Source organism: Coenobita brevimanus, chromosome 115 (genome assembly GCF_032717465.1).
Source record: "Coenobita brevimanus isolate Jiangsu-jjx chromosome 115, ASM3271746v2, whole genome shotgun sequence".
In the NCBI taxonomy this organism is placed as follows: Eukaryota; Metazoa; Arthropoda; class Malacostraca; order Decapoda; family Coenobitidae; genus Coenobita; species Coenobita brevimanus.
The window spans coordinates 9,693,955-9,715,443 of NC_137068.1; positions in this window are offsets into that span (position 1 = coordinate 9,693,955).

Below are 21,489 nucleotides of genomic sequence, written 5' to 3' on the forward strand. Positions count from 1 at the left end.
TTAACTATGTCAGGCCAATTAGGTGAGATAATTATGGGATTCACGTGGGTGCAATGCAAAGCAAATGAAGGTGTGTGTGTGTGTGTGTGTGTGTGTGTGTGCTTTGGAAGTGACTCGTACACTTCATACATTCTATGATGATGTTGATGGTGTGTGTGTGTGTGTGTGTGTGTGTGTGTGTGTGTGTGTGTGTGTGTGTGTGTGTGTGTGTGTGTGTGTGTGTGTGTGTGTGTGTGTGTGTGTGTGTGTGTGTGTGTGCTATGGAAGTGACTCGTACTATTTATACATTCTAATACTGAAAATGATGGTAGTGGTGGTAGTACTCTTGTAGTATTTTGTAATGCTAAACACGAACAAAGTTGCCTTCGAAACATCCCGAGTAAATCCTTAGTGTTCGAAGTGAGTTTCAAAGAAAATTCCTCTCTTTACGTGTTTTGAATAGTTTCAACCTTTCTAATATCCAGCATCACATGTGACCGTTTTTCCTTCACTCTTACCCCTCTCACAATAGCTATCATCCCCTTGTCTTCCCCAACACACACACACACACACACACACACACACACACACACACACAAAGACGTCATCAAGCTAAAGGAGCTTAAAATGTTTAACGAATCTGTAGGTATGGCGAAAACTCCTTACAGAAATAGGCTAAGAGATTTACATTACTTAAGATCTGTATCTCTGATGTGACAGGAAAATTACTGACTGATGAAAACTAAACTGACGTACAATAACCTAAAGTAACTACCTGACTAAACTACCTAAGATAGCTACCTAACCTATTCCAATCTGATCTAACGTAAACAACTCAAATGACACTTAGAACTAACCACCTTATCTAATCCAAACTAACATCCACAACCTAACCAACCCAAACTAACACCCCAAAACCTGAACTGAACTGAACTGACCTAACCTAACCTAACTTAACCTAACCTAACCTGACCTGACCTGACCTGACCTGACCCAAAGTAATCCAACTTATACTGCATCAGTGATGCAGGCAGGAACAAACCCTTATCCCCAATTAAGGCAACTTGGCCACTGAATCCCTAACTTGTCAGGAAGCCAGGCTGGGGACGGAGGTGAGGGAAGGGGAGAGATGCTGGGGGAGGGGGGAGGGAGGAAGGGGGAAGGGGAGACTCTGGGGAGGGGGGAGGGAGGAAGGGGGAAGGGGAGACTCTGGGGAGAGGAGGGGGAAGCAGGAGGCCAGGATGGGTGAGAAACAAAAGAAGAAAGGTAGAGCAAGAAGGGAAACGGAAAGCAATAAGAGGGAGGGGCAGAAGAACGATGCTGCAATGTTGGAGGAATGCAGGAAGGGGAGAATGGGAAGAGGGAGGGACCAGAGGAGGGGAAAGAGGAACAAGCAGGGAGAGAAAAAGAAGAGAGGTATGGAAAGTCAACAGAGAGAACCGAGAGAAAGTAGAGGGGGGGGGGAGGCTGGAGGTTAGTGGGAGGGGAAGGGGATACAGGAAGGGAGACGATGGGAGGACAAAGGATAGGGAAGGGGACAGAAACGATAGGGAAGGGGAGAGAACAGGGGTGGGGAAGGGGAGACAACAGGGGTTGGGAAGGGTAGACAACAGGGGTGGGGAAGGGGAGAGTGGGGAAGGGGAGACAACAGGGGTGGGGAAGGGGAGACAACAGGGGTGGGGAAGGGGAGTCAACAGGGGTGGGGAAGGGGAGTCAACAGGGGTGGGGAAGGGGAGTCAACAGGGGTGGGGAAGGGGAGACAACAGGGGTGGGGAAGGGGAGTCAACAGGGGTGGGGAAGGGGATAGGAGAGAAAGGATGGGAGAATAAGCACGAGGGGAAGGATTGGAATGGGCAGACAACAAGGGGAAGAGCTGAGAAGAGGGCCGGGGGGAGGGGGAAGAGAGAAGACAGAGGGGGTAACAGGGCATAAAGGAGGGATGGGGGGAGGGGGAATGGGGAGAGAATAACGACAAATGGGGAAGAACTGAGGAGAGGGTGAAAGCAGAAGGATGGGCGGGAGGTAAAATAACAAGGGTAGAGGAAAATATTAATGGAGAGAGAGAGAGAGAGAGAGAGAGAGAGAGAGAGAGAGAGAGAGAGAGAGAGAGAGAGAGAGATTCTTCTGTAGTTACGTGATTCGAAATGATTCTTCAATAGTTACGTGTTTCGAAATGGGTCCTATACCACTCATAATAAAAATAAGTTCTCATCAATTCACATGAAGCTACTGTACCGTATTGTTACTCCTGTACACACACACACACACACACACACACACACACACACACACTTTCTCATAAACCCTCAGCAACACATATAACCCACTTTGGCAACCAGCACAAAACCAGAGTACCGGTATAGTCAACAACTGTGCAGGGGTAAAGTAGGCACGGAGTCTGCTTAGCACACCTAACCACCTGGAAGCAGATTTTACAGGACAGGTAATATAACCATCCCAAAATAAACCCCGAGAGAATGAAACCCCAATTATGTTTAAAGATAACACAGGACTGAGCTGGATAGTGTTAAAAATTAGAGGTGGGTAATTGTGGTGTGTGATGATCCAGGTGTGTGATGATGATAAAGTGTGGTGGGTAATTGTGGTGTGTTATGAAGCAGGTGTGTGATGATGATATAATGTGGTGGGTACCTGTGGTGTGTCATGAATCAGGTGGTGTGTACATCCTTTATACACTAAAGATTTAACCCATTCAACCCGCTGAAAAATCTGTCATTGTAATCAGGCCACCATGACATCATTTTAAGCCACCTGGCAAAGATGTCTAGTAATGTAGGGGTTAATCAAGGCTGTATCCAACCCATCCAGTAACTTAGGATACATGTCTAGTAATGTAGGGGTTAATCAAGGCTTTATCCAACCCATCCAGTAACTTAGGATACATGTCTAGTAATGTAGGGGTTAATCAAGGCTGTATCCAACCCATCCAGTAACTTAGGATACATGTCTAGTAATGTAGGGGTTAATCAAGGCTGTATCCAACCCATCCAGTAACTTAGGATACATGTCTAGTAATGTAGGGGTTAATCAAGGCTGTATCCAACCCATCCAGTAACTTAGGATACATGTCTAGTAATGTAGGGGTTAATCAAGGCTGTATCCAACCCATCCAGTAACTTAGGATACATGTCTAGTAATGTAGGGGTTAATCAAGGCTGTATCCAACCCATCCAGTAACTTAGGATACATGTCTAGTAATGTAGGGGTTAATCAAGGCTGTATCCAACCCATCCAGTAACTTAGGATACATGTCTAGTAATGTAGGGGTTAATCAAGGCTGTATCCAACCCATCCAGTAACTTAGGATACATGTCTAGTAATGTAGGGGTTAATCAAGGCTGTATCCAACCCATCCACTTCCAAAGTTTCTCCTCAGGTAAATATAATCCCTGGAGGCAGCAAATATTAAATATAATCAACGTCACCGCACTGAAGGGGTTAAAATCGTTTATGAGACGGCTTAATTCAATAAGTCTTTAACATTATTCCTAAGCTTAATAAAAACGGTATGGAGATAGTAATAATAAAATAGGAAAGACGTCGAGGGACTGAAAAGGTTAATTAGCTTACCTGTCAGTACGCGGTTCATCTTCCAGTGTTCTGTGCTTGGCGTGTTGTTTTTCGGTGTACCAGCAGGACTTATTGTGTAGTAAACCCTTGTACTGATTCACAGCCGAGGTGTGGTGATGGGTCTGTGGGAAGAGGGGTGTTACTGAGTAGGGACAACACAAAGCGAAGTGGTGAGAAAAATCTTGTGATATTTTGAGGGAGGGAAGGTGGGGAAGAAAACATCTTGAGGAAGTGACCTTTGGTTATAAAATCAAGTGTGGTGGGTTAACAGGCCTGGCATGGGTTTTATATGAGGCTGGTGGTGGTGCGTGTGGCCAGACTAGAATCTGGTGCAGCAGACTTTAAACCATTTGACCTACTGCATCTTAATACCCTCTTGTATATATATTATTTACAAGGCTTTAATATCGACAGTATTTGCATAAACAAATTCAAGAGGATATTGAGCTGCAATATGCAATAATTATCGTCACCAAGGAAGATGTGTTAGAGACCTTCAGAGCCACTCAGGATACGAGCCTGTGGGTGGGAGGTGGTTTGGTGGTACGGCCCTGCTTTGTGCAAGGTTGTGGGTAGTTCTGTAGGCTAGCCCGAGCCAGCCCCTCACAGGATGCGGCATGAGACAAGACATAACTATATAAGACTATGTCCTTTTAATGTACGCTATACCCCTTCACGGGGTGCTGTATTAGACAGCAAACATAAATAAACCAACCCTCTTCCTGGCCATCATACTCGTACGTCCGTCACCGCTACGCCGCTCACCTCCTCCCCCGCCTCACATGAATGGACTCACCCACTCCGCCGTTGCCATTTAAATTTGTTGACAACAATGTCAGCGTCAGTTAAATGTCCCAGGAAACCTACACTATTCACACGTAATATCCTCTTATATGTGACTAATGCACACTGTATCAATATTAAAACGATAGCCAGAGTATACAAGAAAATATTAAGGTGTAAAATGCAAAACATATCGCTAAGGAAGATGTGAAGCCAAACCTCCTATGCCACTTAGAATACGGCTGCAAATCTTGCAAGCCGACGCTAATACGTACAAATGTTGGCTTAAATTTATTCTATATCTATACTAAAACGATATACTGAGAATATAATACAATATCAAGGTGCAATATGCAAAACAGATCGCTAAGGAAGAGCTACTAAGAAAATCTTCCTATGCCAACGAGAATACTTTGAAACTTTAATACTGACTAATGTTGACTTACCTTCATTATTAGACTATTTCCTTCGATTCAGCTATTCGTATATCGTGTCACCATCACTGTTAGGGAATATTCCAGCCTCCAGCGCTTTTATAAACAATATTTAACGCGATCCGACGCTTCAACACTCACCCACTGAGACAAGTTACTCGTGACTGACACGACATCTTTGGTGCCCACAATATTTCAATGCCAACATTTCGTACACCACCACACCTTTAATGGATTTCGTCTACAGTACTGTACTGTAGATATGTTTTTTTTTTCTTCTTCTTCTGTGATATAAGTTATTAAGAATACTTTTTTCGGTATGCTGTGATTAGCTACGGCATTTTCATACAGATACTGTTAAACTTAGCAACATCCTTTTTGTTGAAAGCAGATAATAAAAGCTCTTGTATATTACTTAATCCCCCACGACATTTATTTTATTTATAGAGTCTTACGGTTGCAATACTGAGGAATGTTGCGATGCAAATAAACTAATATTTTTCTCGAAATAAGGACCGAAAAGTATAACAAAAGTTTACTCTCTAAGAATCTATTATCTGGTATTACACTACTATATTTCAGTTTATTATTATTATTATTATTATTATCCTATGGCGTCTGTCATAACATATCCGAGGCTGTGACTTTGACATGGATGGCAAGGCAAGGAAAACGCAGAATCTTGCCAGGTTCCTTGTTCCTTCAGCCAACTCAAATCTAACTTTACGATCACCTGCCTGACGTAACTAAGATTTGTTTTAGCGGGAAGTCTAAAGGAGTGTAATATTTATCAATACAAGGCTTTGGTGGCAGCTGCCACTATTAGGCCTAACAGGCAATATCGCAAAATGTGTAATCTAACCTATTACTCCTAACTTTACTGGAATTAAATTGCACAAACGTATGGAAGAACAATACAAAAACACTGATTCTCACACATTAACAGCTTGTTTCCTTTGAGGTTCCAAACTATAACGTTATATGCCAAACTGTATCATCCACGCTTGTATTGCAATGTCAACATTCCAGGCTGATATAATGAATGGGTCAGTGCAACAAAACTAACCCACCAAACCTATGATTCAAAATAATCTTGGCCTACCATAAGAACTGAATTGTGTCTATGCAATGGTTTGGTGTTTGCTGTCCTAATACACTTTACTAGGCATTCCTACACATTAGCTCATCTCACCTGCCCTATTATACCTTACCTGCATTATATTGGACAATTTACCTACAAAGAGTATTGTCTTTGTACACACTATACCCGAAATTAACCCATCATGCTGGAAAACCAATGTTATTGTTTTGTCATAAAAGTTTTAATCCTAAAAGATCTGCTAACAGAACTATCTAACCTATGAATCAAAATTATCCTTGGCTTGCAAATAAAACTAAATGTTAGGTATGCAATAGTTTCCTGCAAGATGTCACAATGTACAATACTTGTGGTAAATACAGCAAGTATGATTATTTATATGAAAATAAACAAAAGTCAGCTGGTGGTAACATGCACTGTTTCATTAGTCAACATTACCAATTTCTTAGGTTACTTCCATTACATACTCTCTCTCTCTCTCTCTCTCTCTCTCTCTCTCTCTCTCTCTCTGGCACACAATTGGTCTAAGGCAGCACAAAGCAAACCACCAATAAATGTCTGGTGGCAGATCACACTGAATACACCATCGTAACTCTTCCCTGATGGTGATTTAGGCCACACCTTTTTCCGCCTCTCCCCTCCTCTTCCACCATTACCACTACCATTCACAACGCTACTGCCGCCGAGGGTTGTAACGGCATCATGGGCTGAAAAAATGAGAGGAAAATAAACGACGGAACGCAGAAAAAAATAGAGATGAGGAGTGAAGGATAAGGGGAAAGGGAGGATAATAATAAAAGAGAAAGTAAAGGGATAAAAGAAAGTACATACGAGGAAAAAAAAAAAAAAGCGGTAAGGCAGGACGAGTGAATAAAAGTGAGAAAAGTGAAGAAAACAGAAATAAATAAATAGATGGGAGTGACGAGAATGAAGGAGGAAAGGGAAGAGAAGGAGGAAAGGGGAGAAGAACGGAATAAGGGCGTGGGATAAGGGGAAAGAGAAAAAAGATGGAAGGGCTTGGGATGGAGAAGGGAAGAATAGAAGAGCAGAGAGAAGCGAAAACAAAGAAGAAAAGAGGGAATGAAAGAGAAGGGACAGAAATGAAGGAGAGGAAAGGGACACAAGAAGGAAGTAGAAAAAGTGGATGGATAAAAAAGTACAGCCTAGACAAAAGTCTCTCTCTCTCTCTCTCTCTCTCTCTCTCTCTCTCTCTCTCTCTCTCTCTCTCATGCATTTACAGCTGTTCTACATCTTTCAGTCGTCAGCAGATTTAAGGTCCAAACAGCTCGTGTAATCCAGAAAAGGAATTTATCACCATTAAGAATGACATCCATCAGTATCATCATCATCGCTATCATCTTCATTATCATCATCACCACTACTATCATCATCATCATCAGCAGCAGCAGCAGCGCCAAAAACCTCCCCCTCCCCCTCCTCCTCCTCCTCATCATCATCATCATCGTCATCATCATGTTAATCCTAAATCTCACCTAAGAGAAAATATCTACAGTTACTAAATAAAAACACTGTCATGGCCGCAGAATGGTCTCCCAGGACAAAAATGATCTGAACTACAGCATCCTGGCCTCGGGCCCTCCCGTGTTTACATGCTGGCAAAAAACACTTTTAAAATACCGGTATACGGTTTTCCTATTATTTGTTTTTTATGCAAGGAAGAAGGAACCAAAGGCTAGGGGCCTGCAAATTGCTCCCTTCAAGAAAAAACAAGATAACATGTAAAAAAGCTGACCGTCAGCTTACCTTCTTAATTTATGTAGCTTTAATTGCTCACTTTATTGCTCATGAGCCTCAGAGCCCTCTTAATTGACTCTGTGTGTGTGTGTGTGTGTGTGTGTGTGTGTGTGTTTCCAGCAATATCTGGAAACTGACCGGTATCCTTACCTTGACAGTCCTTAATTGACAAGATAGGAGAAATGGTGGTGGTGGTTGCAGGGGTAGTGGCAGATGTGGTATGTGTGTTAGTTTTGGTGGTGATGGTTGTATGTGTGTTAGTTCTGGTGGTGGTGGTGGTGGTGGTTGCAGGGGTAGTGGCAGATGTGGTATGTGTGTTAGTTTTGGTGGTGGTGGTGGTGATGGTGGTGGTTGCAGGGGCTGTAGCAGATGTAGTATGTGTGTTAGTTTTGGTGGTGGTCGTGCTGGTGGTTGTGGTGGTCGTGGTGGTGGTTGTGGTGGTCGTGGTTAGCAGGAAAGTGGCAGGTGTGGTATGTGTTAGTTTTGGTGGTGGTGGTGGTGGTGGTGGTGGTGGTGGTGGTGGTGGTGGCTGTTAGCAGGGACAGTGGTAGGTGTGGTATGCGTGTGTTAGTTTTGGTGGTTGTGGTAGTAGTGGTTAGCAGCAGGGACAGTGGTAGGTGTGGTATGCGTGTGTGAGTTTTGGTGGTGGTGGTGGTGGCTGCCAGGGACGGTGCTAGATGTAGTTGTGGGTGTGAGTTATGGTGGTGGTTGTTGGCAGGGACAGTGGTAGGTGTAGTTGTAGGTGTGAGTTATGGTGGTGGTTGTTGGCAGGGACGGTGATAGGTGTAGTTGTGGGTGTCAGTTTTGGTGGTGGTTGTTGGCAGGGACAGTGGTAGGTGTTGCTGTGGTGGTAAGAGTGTTGCTGGTGGTGGTGATGGTGGTCAAGGTAATGGTAATGTGTTAATGGTGATGGTGATGGTAGAGGTAGTAGTGGTAGGGATAGTAGTGTTGGTGGGTAGTGCTGTAGTAGTGATAGGGATAGTAGTGTTGGTAGGTAGTGCTGTAGGAATGGTTGTGGTGGTAAAACAAATGTGATGTTGGTGTACTCTTTTCACACTAAAATGGCCTTAAATATCCACCTCTTATCTTGATTTAGAATACGGTAATAATCACTAAGAAATGCCACGGACAGGACGTAGACCCGTAGCATTGTGTGTTCCAGCCACTGAGCTACGTGACACACCATATGCTGGAGAGGGATGAAAACTTGGACTAAATTATGTAGAATGTGCTGTGGTGTCAATGGTTGAAGTGGTGGTATATACACAGGAAGGTGGGTGTAGAGTTATAGAGATGGTGGGAATGGTGGTAGTCATGACTGTGATGGTGTCTATAACAGTGTGGTAAGTGAGATGGTACTGAGTGTGGAGGTAGTTGCAAGTGATAGTTATGGTGGTATTGAGTTTAAAGGTAGCTGTCGTGGCCGTAGCGGTGATGATGTGGTACTGGTGATGGTGTGGTAGTGGCTGTGAGATTGACAGTGATGGCGACAGCAGTGTGGTGTGTAAGAAATGGGATGTGCGGGGAGAAAGGGAGCTAATGCCCCTAATCGATGCTCTGGCAGATGTCTATAGTGGGGTGGAGTGAGACTGTGGTTAGATGGGGTGAAGTGAGGTTGGATTAGGTAAAAAGGGTACTGAAGAGAGATGGAAAAGAGAGAAGCGGAGGATGAGAGAAGTGGAAGAATGAAAACGTGGGTCAGATGGAGTTGGACTGAACATAAATGGGGCAGAACAAAAAAGAACAAAGTAGTGTGGAGTGGCGATGGTGTGGTGTGGGATAAAAAGGAGTCTGGAGAGGGGTGGAACGGGGTGAAAGTGGCTGGAGTGAAGTTGGAAGGGGTTTGTGAATGAATGGCATGAAAGTGGGTTTGGCGAATTGAAAAAAAAAAAAAAAAAAAAAAAAGGCACAAAAGAATGAGGTGGAGTAGAACTAGGTTTGGAAAGAAGTCGGTCAGACAGAGATGGGTTGGGGTGGGGCAGAGTCTGGGTAGTGAAAGAGGAGTCTGGAGGATGGTTTAGTAGTGAACAACAAGTGCTCGTGGGCCCTTCGGGCCCTCTCGCACTTGCTCCTGTGGAGGGCTCTTGCGCTGCGCGCTCGCTTTCTCGTGGCTCGAGTAGATTCGATTGCTAAAAGTCCCGGTACCGAATGAACTGTTTTCCGAACCAAACTTTGATCGCTCTTAACTCTAATAAAAAATCATCAATCGAGATGAGACCAAGTTTTTCGACATCAGCGAATTTTCTGCGATTTTCATGCCGTTTTTGGTGCACCGGGACGCATCCGTACCGAAGAAAGGCGCCCTCACCTCGCTTCGGCAATGGAACCCAAGTTGTCCGCACGCAAGTTCGAGATATTAACCACTCGGCCACAGCAACCGACCGGGCGCCAGCAGCAGCGTTTTTTGGTCAAAATTTGATCGCTCATTAAATACAGTAAAAGTTTTTCAATCGTGATGGGACCAAGTTTTTTCACATTAGCGAATTTTTTTAGATTTTTTTGCCAATTTGGTGCGATTTGAATGTGTAGTTTCGGCTGCCCAAAATACACACACACACAGGCACACGGCTACCGCTATAGTATATTAGATGTTGAGTCATCACAAGGTAGTACTACACCGTGTGAGCGGACGGTGTGCCCCCTCCCTCAACATACAACAGTGATAAAAACGCAAAATTAAACATAAAGGAACAGACATAAATAAATAGAGGATATATGAAAAAAGGAAATCTGAACAAGAAAAATTATAGGACGTGGGGAATGATAAAAAGAAGTAAAGAGAGAAGCCGAGAAATGGAGAGAATATTAGAGAGAATGACAATGTAACAAAAAAAAATATATATATATATTTATAGGGAACTGAAAGAGAGATGAAATAAAATGGTTGGAGAGAGAGAGAGAGAGAGAGAGAGAGAGAGAGAGAGAGAGAGAGAGGCATATAAATAATGAAAAGAACATAACAACGAATGGCAGTTATTACATCTCGGTCTAATAAATTGTCAATCAAACATTCAAATCATCTTGATACATCCCTATCTAACCCGTCATTATGAGCTATTTAATTACCTACTCACCTTCATTCCACATACTTCTGATCCTTCTCTACCTCTTTGTATTTAACTACCTACATACACTTCATTTCCTTCTTAACTCTCTCCTCTTCCACTTTTCTCTCAACCTTCCTATCCACCTTCACACACACATCTATTCCTTCTCTGCCTCTCTCTTCATTCACTTCCCTCTCAACCTGTCTCAGTCTCCTTCTTAACATCCTTCACCCCATCATTTCCTCCCCGTTATGGAGTGCAAGCCTCATCTCACAGCACAACACTACACACTCAAGGATTTCCCTTTCTCCCCGTCTCCCTTCTCTAACTTCCTCCTTCACTCCCTCCCTTTCCTCCCCGCTTCCCTCCTCCAACACCTCCATCCCTACCTAAATCAATTTCGAGGTTTATCTCTCCTCTGCTTATCTCCCTCCACCCTCTCCTCTGCTTCATTCCCTCTCCTCTGCACGTTTTCCTCTCTTCTGCATGCTTTCCCATCCTCTACTTTCTTTAACCTAACATTCCTTTGGTATTTTCTCTCTCTCTCTCTCTCTCTCTCTCTCTCTCTCTCTCAAAACATCCTCAAACACTCCCCTTCTCATAGCTTCAATGATGTCTTGGCAAACACAAGAAGTTTCATGCTTAAACTGTGGGAGTCTTTGCGCTCTCTCTCTCTCTCTCTCTCTCTCTCTCTCTCTCAAGCACAAACACCACTGGGACCTTTGATCATACTTGAGTTCTTACCAGCGTTTCCTGATCTACAGTATATTGCTCTTCTCCCAGCCTATCTAGCTCTTCACCTATCTATCTATTCCTTTATCTATGTCTGCCTGTTTACCTACACTATCTCTACCTATCGGCCTATCTATCGCGCGGAATGTGTCATCTTGTAGCATACGTGAAACCTCATGTACTGGAATACAGTACGTTAATCTACTCCTATGAGCAAGCAGAAAAATACAGACCCTAAATGAATGATAGAATTAAATAAATACTGCATCAGGACTGCCTAATATGACACTACGCGCTAATTAACTGTTGCCATATTTACCACTGAAATTTCTCCAAGGCATTTGACTTCTTGTTCGTGATTCTCAGTACTTTCCTATTTGATCAAGACAATTACGTAAATATTACTTTAAGAGGTAACTATGCACTTAGTAACTGTTTTTACATTTTCCAGTGAAATTTCTTGGAGGTATTGTACTTCCTGATGCAGGCGATTCTCACTGTTTTCCTGTACAGCACAAAACTCATTAAGTATTGGTTTGGGTCTCAGTTATTTAGTTAGTTCAACGATAAGATCATTTGGCAAGGGTTGTCCAGTCTCTCTCTCTCTCTCTCTCTCTCTCTCCATATATATATCCGTCCCTCCCTTCCTCCTCTCTCCCAACTATCGGTCCACATCTCACTTTCCTTAATTACTCAAGTTGCCAGTGTTTTACGCCTAAATACCGGCACGTTAAGCCTTAAAAAATTACTTTAGTGAGAGAGAGAGAGAGAGAGAGAGAATTTTCATTAAACGGTGTGGTGTCATCGTCTCTGTAAGAACGATGGGTACATACGAAATAGTGTGTGTGTGTGTGTGTGTGTGTGTGTGTGTGTGTGTGTGTGTTGCTAAGTCCCTGTTGTCAGAAGTGGTTATGTATATATATCGATATATACTGTATGCTTTCGTATATAGCTAAATGTGTTCCATTAGGGAATTGTGAAAGTTTAAATGGGGTAGAAATTTGGTATTAGGAATTAAATTATTAATTGCAAATACAAAGGTTGTTTGTGTATCCTTCTTTGAAAATTTTGGTATGTCATTTGTACAGTTATTTTAAAAGATCTGGAGACAACCAATTTGGGGTGACAGCAGCCCCACCCTGGGGTTGGTAGGCTATGGTAACAGACACATACAGAAATAGGATAATTGTAATATAGATTGTCGCCAAAGTCTCTGTCTCTCTGTCTCTCCCAAAAAGGCTGTCTGTCTGTCTCTGTCTGTCTGTGTGTGTGTGTGTCTGTCTGTCTGTCTGTCTGTCTGTCTCTGTCTGTGTGTGTGTGTGTGTGTGTGTGTGTGTGTGTGTGTGTGTGTGTGTGTGTGTGTGTGTGTGTCTGTCTGTCTGTCTGTCTGTCTGTCTGTCTGTCTCTCCCATATCCAGTGTTCCGGTATTTGCTTCCTCTCTAAAAATGGACACCAGACTTAGACAGATGGTTTAACCTGCTTATTTAGTCTTTCAAACTCTTGCTTCCTCCAGACGATTTTATTCAGCTTATGGTGACTTTTAGAACTGAAGGGGTTAGATGCAGCCTTCGTTAACTCCTTAATTAGGCACACTCCTTGGTAAACAGAATAAAATTGTGTGTGTGTGTGTGTGTGTGTGTGTGTGTGTGTTGTGGTAGGGGTTTTGGTGGCTATGCAGCAGTGAATGATGGTGTAAGTGAAGGGGTCCAGTGTGTGTGTGTGTGTGTGTGTGTGTGTGTGTGTGTGTACAGGGTATGGGTGTTGTGGTAGAGGTTTTCGTGGTTATAAGGGTAATAATGGTATGGGTGAAGGGGTCCCGTGGGGTTATGCAGTGGTGGTTGTTTGGGTTGCGTGGCAGTAAGTAATAGGGGTCGGTGAGGTAGTGTTGGGGTCATGCCATAAAAAGGAGGTCGTGGCTGCCTCAATAACTTGCTGCCTCACTTGCCTAAATTCGATGGGGTTGGGGGTATGTTGTGTTAGGAGGGCGGGTGATATTGTGATGTTTGCCAGTGCCAGTAGGAATTGGAATATTGTATTGCTTAATATCATCATCATCATCATTACCATCAAGGGGCTGGGATCACGAGTAAATTAGAGCAAAATGAGGGTTCTGGCAAAATTAATGCATAAAACACAATTATAATACCACATGTTTTAAGCGAGGAGGTAATGGCATGGAATGTGTTCCCGACGTTCTCATTCCATCCTGACCCCAGTGATTAGTTTTTTATTTTTTATTTTTTTAACAATATATACCAGTGGTATCAGTGGCCTAGTTATGTTAACGTGCTTTAACTGGGGTAGGGGCAGTGGGGATATGACTATCTCTCTCTCTCTCTCTCTCTCTCTCTCTCTCTCACACACACACACACACACACACACACACACACACACACACACACACACATACAGTATATATATTGGATTTTCATTCGGTAGTTTCACTTACTAATACTGGTTGCTAATTATTCATATCCGTATTTGCTTTGACTCCGCCGAAAATTTCAACAGGCTAAACAGCTTTTTTTACATATCTGATCGTATAATGGATTTCATTATCATTTATTCACAGGTTTATGACACTGTAAATTAAGAAAATTACCAATGACAGCCTAAAACAAGTCATGTTATATTTTATACGAAACTTGGCTCGTAAAGTCTACATAACTTAAAGGCTATTTATATCAGGAAGCTTCTTTGTACTCATACTTGTAAACAAATCAATATATATCACATACTTATATAACTGATGATACTGTTTTATGATGTATATTGTCTATGTTTATTTACCGTTAGGTATTACCAGTTATTACCTCCACATAATACTGAAGACTATGGCAACGCTGTGTCCGAGGCTCGTATTCTACTTGCCACAGAAGGCTTCGTTGCTCCTCTTCATCGGCAGTTTATTGCACCTTACATCGCTCTAATATCGACACATTTTCCATCACACACACACACACACACACACGAGGATAACAAGGTGTACTGTGCAAACTAAGAAGGGCAGGCGTTACCAAATGTACGAAACCACTTACAATACGGTCTAAAGACTGGCATTTTGTGATGAAAGCTTAACACACTGGTATTATAACATTTACACAAGTTCTACCTTCTTTCATTTACTTCACCATTTCATGTATCATTCGTGTTCACAAAGTCTCTGGTTCCTGCTAACATGATTAAAAACCAAGTCTTTCCCTGCATAACGTCAATCACATTTGATTATACGATTCCCCCTCCCCCACCCCCCAAAAAAAGCGCATGTCCCTGAAGGAAAAATGTTTGTCAGCTACATTTCCCACCAACTGGCCACACCCACAAAAATCTTGCTGCGCTGCCCCCAGGGAGCCGAGCCCCCCAGATTAACCCCTTCAATCCGAAGACGTATCACTATTTTTGCTAACTTCAACGATCATAATTAGTTTGGTGGAAACATTTAAGAGTTACAGGTGTTAGATACAGCCTTCATTTACATTTTCCCTACACCAAGTCTGGCCAAAGCTTAAAAATAAAATCGTTTGGAGAGATCAACACTAATCACAATACCCAAGTTATTGGATGGAAAGGGTTAAGAATCACTGATGTCCACCATCTTGGAAGGAAGCACTGCATGGACACCCAAAACCAATAGCATTATTTTTATTACTTTATACTTTATTTATGCCGTAAGTTATGTATTTACTTCTCAATTAGTTCATTACTCTCTACCCTACAATCGTCTTTGGCCCATCAGGAAGGTAAGGGGCCAGGTGTGGGCTATTCAGTGCCGTGATATAAGGTGAGGGTAACCAGGCTGGCTTTGCAGAGTGGCATTAGGACAGCAATAAGTCACAGTCATATCTGCAATGTAAACCCTTCCAAGTCACATCCAGCTGTAGCGCCCTAACCCACTACACCACCTGTATTTATTTAACGCCAATATCTACTTATTAAATGTCAGTAGTATTTTTGGTGGCTTCAGTGATAATCTCCCCTCTCCATTCCTGTCCCCTTTCCTGCACCTAACACACAGTATGCAGACGGGTGTGCGTGTATGTATTACCGTACTTGAGATGCAATGAAGTTATAAGTTATCACAGAGGCAAACAACACTTTCGGACTCAGTAATACTGTATATCCTCTTTGGCTGAGAGAGAGAGAGAGAGAGAGAGAGAGAGAGAGAGAGAGAGAGAGAGAGAGAGAGGCCAAAAGTAATGAGGTCTTGACTGTTTAATACTGTACAGAACATGCGGTACATATCGTTTTACTATCCACAATCTCAAAAATATTCTCCTCCCTTACAAATAGATAGATAAGATAGATAATGTGTGTGTGTGTGTGTGTGTGTGTGTGTGTGTGTGTGTGTGTGTGTGTGTGTTATCACTATGCTTTTACTCTTTTTTTTTTTTTCCTGTCTCTGCCTCTCCCTCTTCTCCTTGTTCCTCGTCTTCCCATTCCTCTTCTATCACAACCACTTCCTCTTCTTTCTTTTTCCTCCTCCTCGTTGCTCTTCCTCCTTAAATTCCCTCCTCTTAAAACTTCCTCCAAACTTGTATTTTTTTTTTTTTTTTTTTTCAACTTGTGAGTCTTAACCGACCATCAGGACACTTTGGTCATTTACCCTCCATCAAACTCCTACCACCTCACAGTTATAACCCCTTCCTTTCCCTTCCCACATTCCGCCCCCCAACACACACACACCCTCTTCTACCACCATAAAGCCACACAGCCACCTCCCAGTACGACACCTGCCATCATCATACTATCCCCACACCTATAACCACACCTACCACCACAAATCCACCACCACATCTACTACCATTAAACCTAACAAAACCATACAACCACACCTGTTACCATCACAACTATCATCACACAACCATACAGCATCCACCACCACCACCACACAACCATCACAGTCGTCCATATCACTACCATACAACTACCACTATCATATACCTACCACCACTACAACCACCACCATAGCATCAACCAGTACCGCGCTGAGCAAAAAAAAAAAAAAAAAAAAAAAATACCTGTCTATGCCGGCCGATACTGGATTTTTTTTGTCTGGTGAAAAGGGCTTAATACATCAATGTAAGATCCCTGGTACTAATAAAAGTAATCAACAAAGCCAGAAAGTTTGTTGAATTGAGTCAGGTTGGTGTCACTCTACCTCTAAAATCTTTGAGGTTACTGAGCTGTGCACTTGTGAGCTTGTGAACCGATTTTGGATTTTTTTTTTCTGGCTAATTGGGCTTAATGCATCGATATAAGATCCCTGGGACTAATAAAAGTTATCACCAAAGCCAGAAAGTAGGTTGAATCGAGTCAGGTTGGTGCCACTCGACCTCTGAAATCTTTAAGGTTACAGAAATCTTCAACGTTACAGACAGAGATGAGCGGCTGTGAGCCTGTGAAGACTCACTCGCCTCCAGCGCTCCTAAATCTGTGTTGTATGCGTAGCGGAGAAATGTCTGAAGTTAGCAAGATATGATATTACCTTCCATTTTACTTGGGTTGCTGGTAATGACTTCTCAATGGTGTAGGACGTAGATGTACGTCACCGGCATTTTTGAAGGGGACGTAGTTCTTGTGAGGAGTAGACTGTAGCACCAGTCGAGCAGGGCAGTACTCCTGAGGTGGATGGAAAGCTGATGACAGGGAGTGCTGGAGCTCCCGTTTCATCAGCCCTCAGGACTAGTTCCTGACCATTCCCCTTTACTGAACTTTTTCAGTGTCTCAGTTACACAGAGAGTAGGCCAGCATGCTCTCCAGTACAAATTTCTCTGTCTTCACCAAACTACATGCACAGTACACACTACACTTCCTATTCAAAATTCACCAAAAATGGCGTCGATTAATCAAGCCTCGGAGTCCCCAGGGGGGGGGACCATAAATGCCCCCGCCATCTGCCCCTCTCCCGGTGACGACTCGAGGTGCCTGGAACCACTGTCTGACTCTCTTCTTCTTCACTTCTGCAACATTCGCGGCCTTTCATCTAACTTTCGCTCTGTTGAGCACCACCTCTCCTCCTCTAAACCTCACCTTCTTTTTCTAACGGAGACTCAGCTGTCTGAGGCAACTGACAGCAAACCCTTTTCTGTATCCTCCTACTTTCTCTATACTCATTTCAAAGCCAAAGGTGGCTGTTGTGTATACATATGCAACGACTTATCTTGCTCTCGTGTTCCTGAACTTGATTCTTCTGAATTCTCCACACTCTGGCTTCGGCTTTCCTGTCATTCTCTGACTAAATATATCTGTGCTGTTTACTTATCCCCTAATTCTACTGATTCCGGTGCTGTTCCTCCATCACTTCCCCCCTCTGACTTCCTCATGGCTGACATTAAAATTTCTTCAGCTGATGTATTTTCTGCCATCACTGGCCTCAGTACTAATAAGGCATATGGGCCTGATGGGGTCCCTCCTGTTGTTCTCAAGAACTGTGCTTCTGTGCTTACACCCTGCCTAGGCAAACTCTTTCGCCTTTGTCTGTCAACTTGTACCTTTCCTTCTTGGTGGAAGTTTGCCCTCATTCAGCCAGTCCCAAAGAAGGGTGACCACTCCCAACCCTCCAATTGCTTTAACGTCCTGTATTTCAAAAGTTTTCGAGTCAATTCTTAATAGAAAAATTTTACGGCATCTTTCCTATCACAACCTTCTTTCCGATCGTCAGTATGGGTTCCGTCAGGGACGCTCCACTGGCGATCTTCTCACCTACCTTTCAGACTCCTGGTCATCCTCCTTTCGGGACTTTGGCGAAAGCTTTGCCATTGCACTTGACATCTCAAAGGCTTTCGATCGAGTCTGGCATAAATCTTTAATTTCCAAACTGCCCTCCTACGGTTTCTATCCTTCTATCTGTGCCTTCATCGCTAGCTTCCTTTCTGGTCATTCTATAGCCGCTGTTGTAGACGGCCATCGTTCTTCTCCTAGATCTATCAATAATGGTGTTCCTCAGGGCTCTGTCCTATCACCAACTCTCTTCCTTTTATTCATCAATGATCTTCTAAGCTGTACATTTAACCCTATCCACTCATACGCTGATGACTCCACCCTTCACCTTTCCATTCGGTTCCCGCAACGCCCGTCTCAACAGTTACTTCAAGACACAAGGGATGAGGCTATGGCACACCTAATGTTGGCTCATATCTCTGACCGGGGTAAAAATAATATGGTTGTCTTTAATGCATCTAAGACTCAGTTCTTACACCTATCAACCCGACAAAATCTTCCACAGGTATACCCACTAATGTTTAATAATATTCAGCTTAATTCTGCATCATCCTTGAACATGCTTGGGGTTTCATTTACTCGGGACTTATCTTGGAAAGATCATATTACATCTCTTGTAAAATCTGCTTCCAAGACATTGGGTGTGCTAAGCCGACTCCGCTCTTTCTTTACCCCTGCACAATTGTTGACTCTATACAGGGGTTTTATCCGCCCCTGTGTGGAGTACAACTCTCATGTGTGGGGAGGCTCCCCACATACAGCTCTTCTCAATAGGGTTGAGTCAAAGGCTTTTCGTCTCATTAACTCTCCTCCTCTTACTGACTCCCTTCAACCTCTGTCTCTTCACCGCACTGTCACATCTTTATCTCTTTTCTATCGCTACTTTAATGGTCAATGCTCCTCTGAACTGTCTGCTTGCATTCCTCCACCTCTACGACGGGCGCGTAGCACTCGTCTGGCAGTAAACTCTCATCCCTTTTCTGTCCAACTCTCTAATGCAAGAGTTAACCGTTACTCCCAGTCTTTCATTTATGCAACAGGTCAGCTCTGGAACTGTCTCCCTCTATCTGTATTTCCTGCTGCCTATGATCTCCAGTCTTTCAAACGCAGTGTGTCCAGGCATCTCAAAATGATCGGATCTTGAATTTGGCTCTCTATTGTATTTTGTTTTTCTCTTGGAGGGAACTGTTACTGCGGGCTCATGGCCTTTGGTTCCTTCTTCCTCGCATAAAAAAAAAAAAAATGTTGCTAGTGTGGTATGGGTTAATTAATTACACATCCACCACCACACCAAACTTCCAGGATACTCTACAACCACACACCTAGCAACCACCACCACACCAAACTTTCAGGATACTCTACAACCACACATCTAGCAATAAAACTACTACCAACACAAAACTTACCATAACCACACAACTACCATGGCATCCACCACCACCACACCACAATACCCTACACAGCCGCCACCACCATTATGCATCACAGCCACAACCACCACTATGCACCACACAGCCACCACAATATTCACCACCATCACTACTACATAACTACTGCAACCACAACCACTACTACTCAACCACCACCACAACCACGTCTACCACAACATTCACCACCGTCACTGCTACACAACCAACGTAACCACAAACACCCTCACCACCACCACCAAGCCATAATAAACCACACAACCACCACCACCACACCACGATAAACCACACAGCCACCACCAACACATCCACTACAATATACATCATCGCTACTACTACACAACTACCACAATCACAAACACCCCAACCACCACCACTACACCACAATATTCACCATCAACATCTACCACAATATTCAACACTACCGTCACTACACATCCATCACCACCCCCACCATTACCATCACCACTATGCAACGACCGTAACCACAACCAACACAATCACCACGCCTATCACCACCACCACTACACAACTGCCACCATACATCAGCCACATCTCACCACCACACCTACTAACATTCATCTACCACAATACGTACTACCACCACACCGACAACACAACCACCATCACTCAGCCAGCACCACCACAACTACCACAAAGCCATCACCACACCACAAACATCACAACCACCACAGCCCCATCCAGCCCAGGTCGTAACCCCCAGGTCAAGAGTGGATGATGTCAATAAATCTGGGCTTTATGAGGGGCGTTAAAAGGGGTCAGAGTCCCGTCAAATGAACTGGATAACGACCTCAGGGATTACTGATCTTCCTCAAACCCATCTTGCTACTTTCTCAGCTGTGACAGAAAATACAATAAATACCTTACAAATAACAGGTTAAATCTATTTCAGTTAGTGTACGAGTATGTGTATGTGATAGCATTATACATCAAAGAAGCAGACACAGAAGAGATGGACAGAAACGCAACTGATTAGCAAAGACAAAGTCTGAATGGAGTCAGTAAGAGCATGGGAGTTTATGGGACGAAAAGCCTTAGATTCCATCCTGTTTAGAAGTACTGTTCTGTATGCGGTGAGGTCCCCTTCCTCCCCCCCCCCCACACCCCACCACCACCACAATCCCCACACATGATGTCGTAAAGGTAGAATTTGCAAGGGAAGTTAGGTGATACTTTGAAGACAGTTTACGAGAAGCAGAGATTTCAAGGCTAATAAGAGATGATGAAGGGATCTTCAGACAAGCTACAAGAAGAATGTCATAAACAACTGGAGAGCAGTTTGGAAATAATGAAATGTGTACCGAAGTCTTGCTGAATGGGACTGAAATACAACGAAACTCCATCCCTCTCTATTGCTACTTGGTAGATAACAATACCTCGTTAAATTCCGACACTGTGTCGAGAATAAATCATGTAAACATACGAAAATTGTCGAGCCTCAGGGAAAGGAATGTCTTGTTCATGGCCAGAGCCAAACACAAAAGAGCCTCATTCATTAGGTTTGCAAACTGTTAAATGCCACTGTATTCCTTAGTAGCCATCTCAATACATATACCACACAGAACCTTGGAAAACCACTTAGGCGAGTCGTTATCACTGGCTGCTGTGTTTGTACAGGTGCATGACCAAAGGTGACCCATTCATCATACGCTTGCCACAACATAATGGGATGGGAGGGGACGTCATCAACAGGGTGGGTTTTACCATTGGATGTTGTGTGTGCACAGTTGCCTGACCAAAGGTGACCAGGTTACCATGATACAGTTTCTGCAATATGATGGGAAGGGAGGGGGTGCTGAAGGGGTGGGGAATCTAGAACCCGTAAAATCAATAGGCTGGAACATTCAGCAAAGCCTATGATGTGTGTGCAATTGCATGTGTTACAACGCGCTGGGTGACG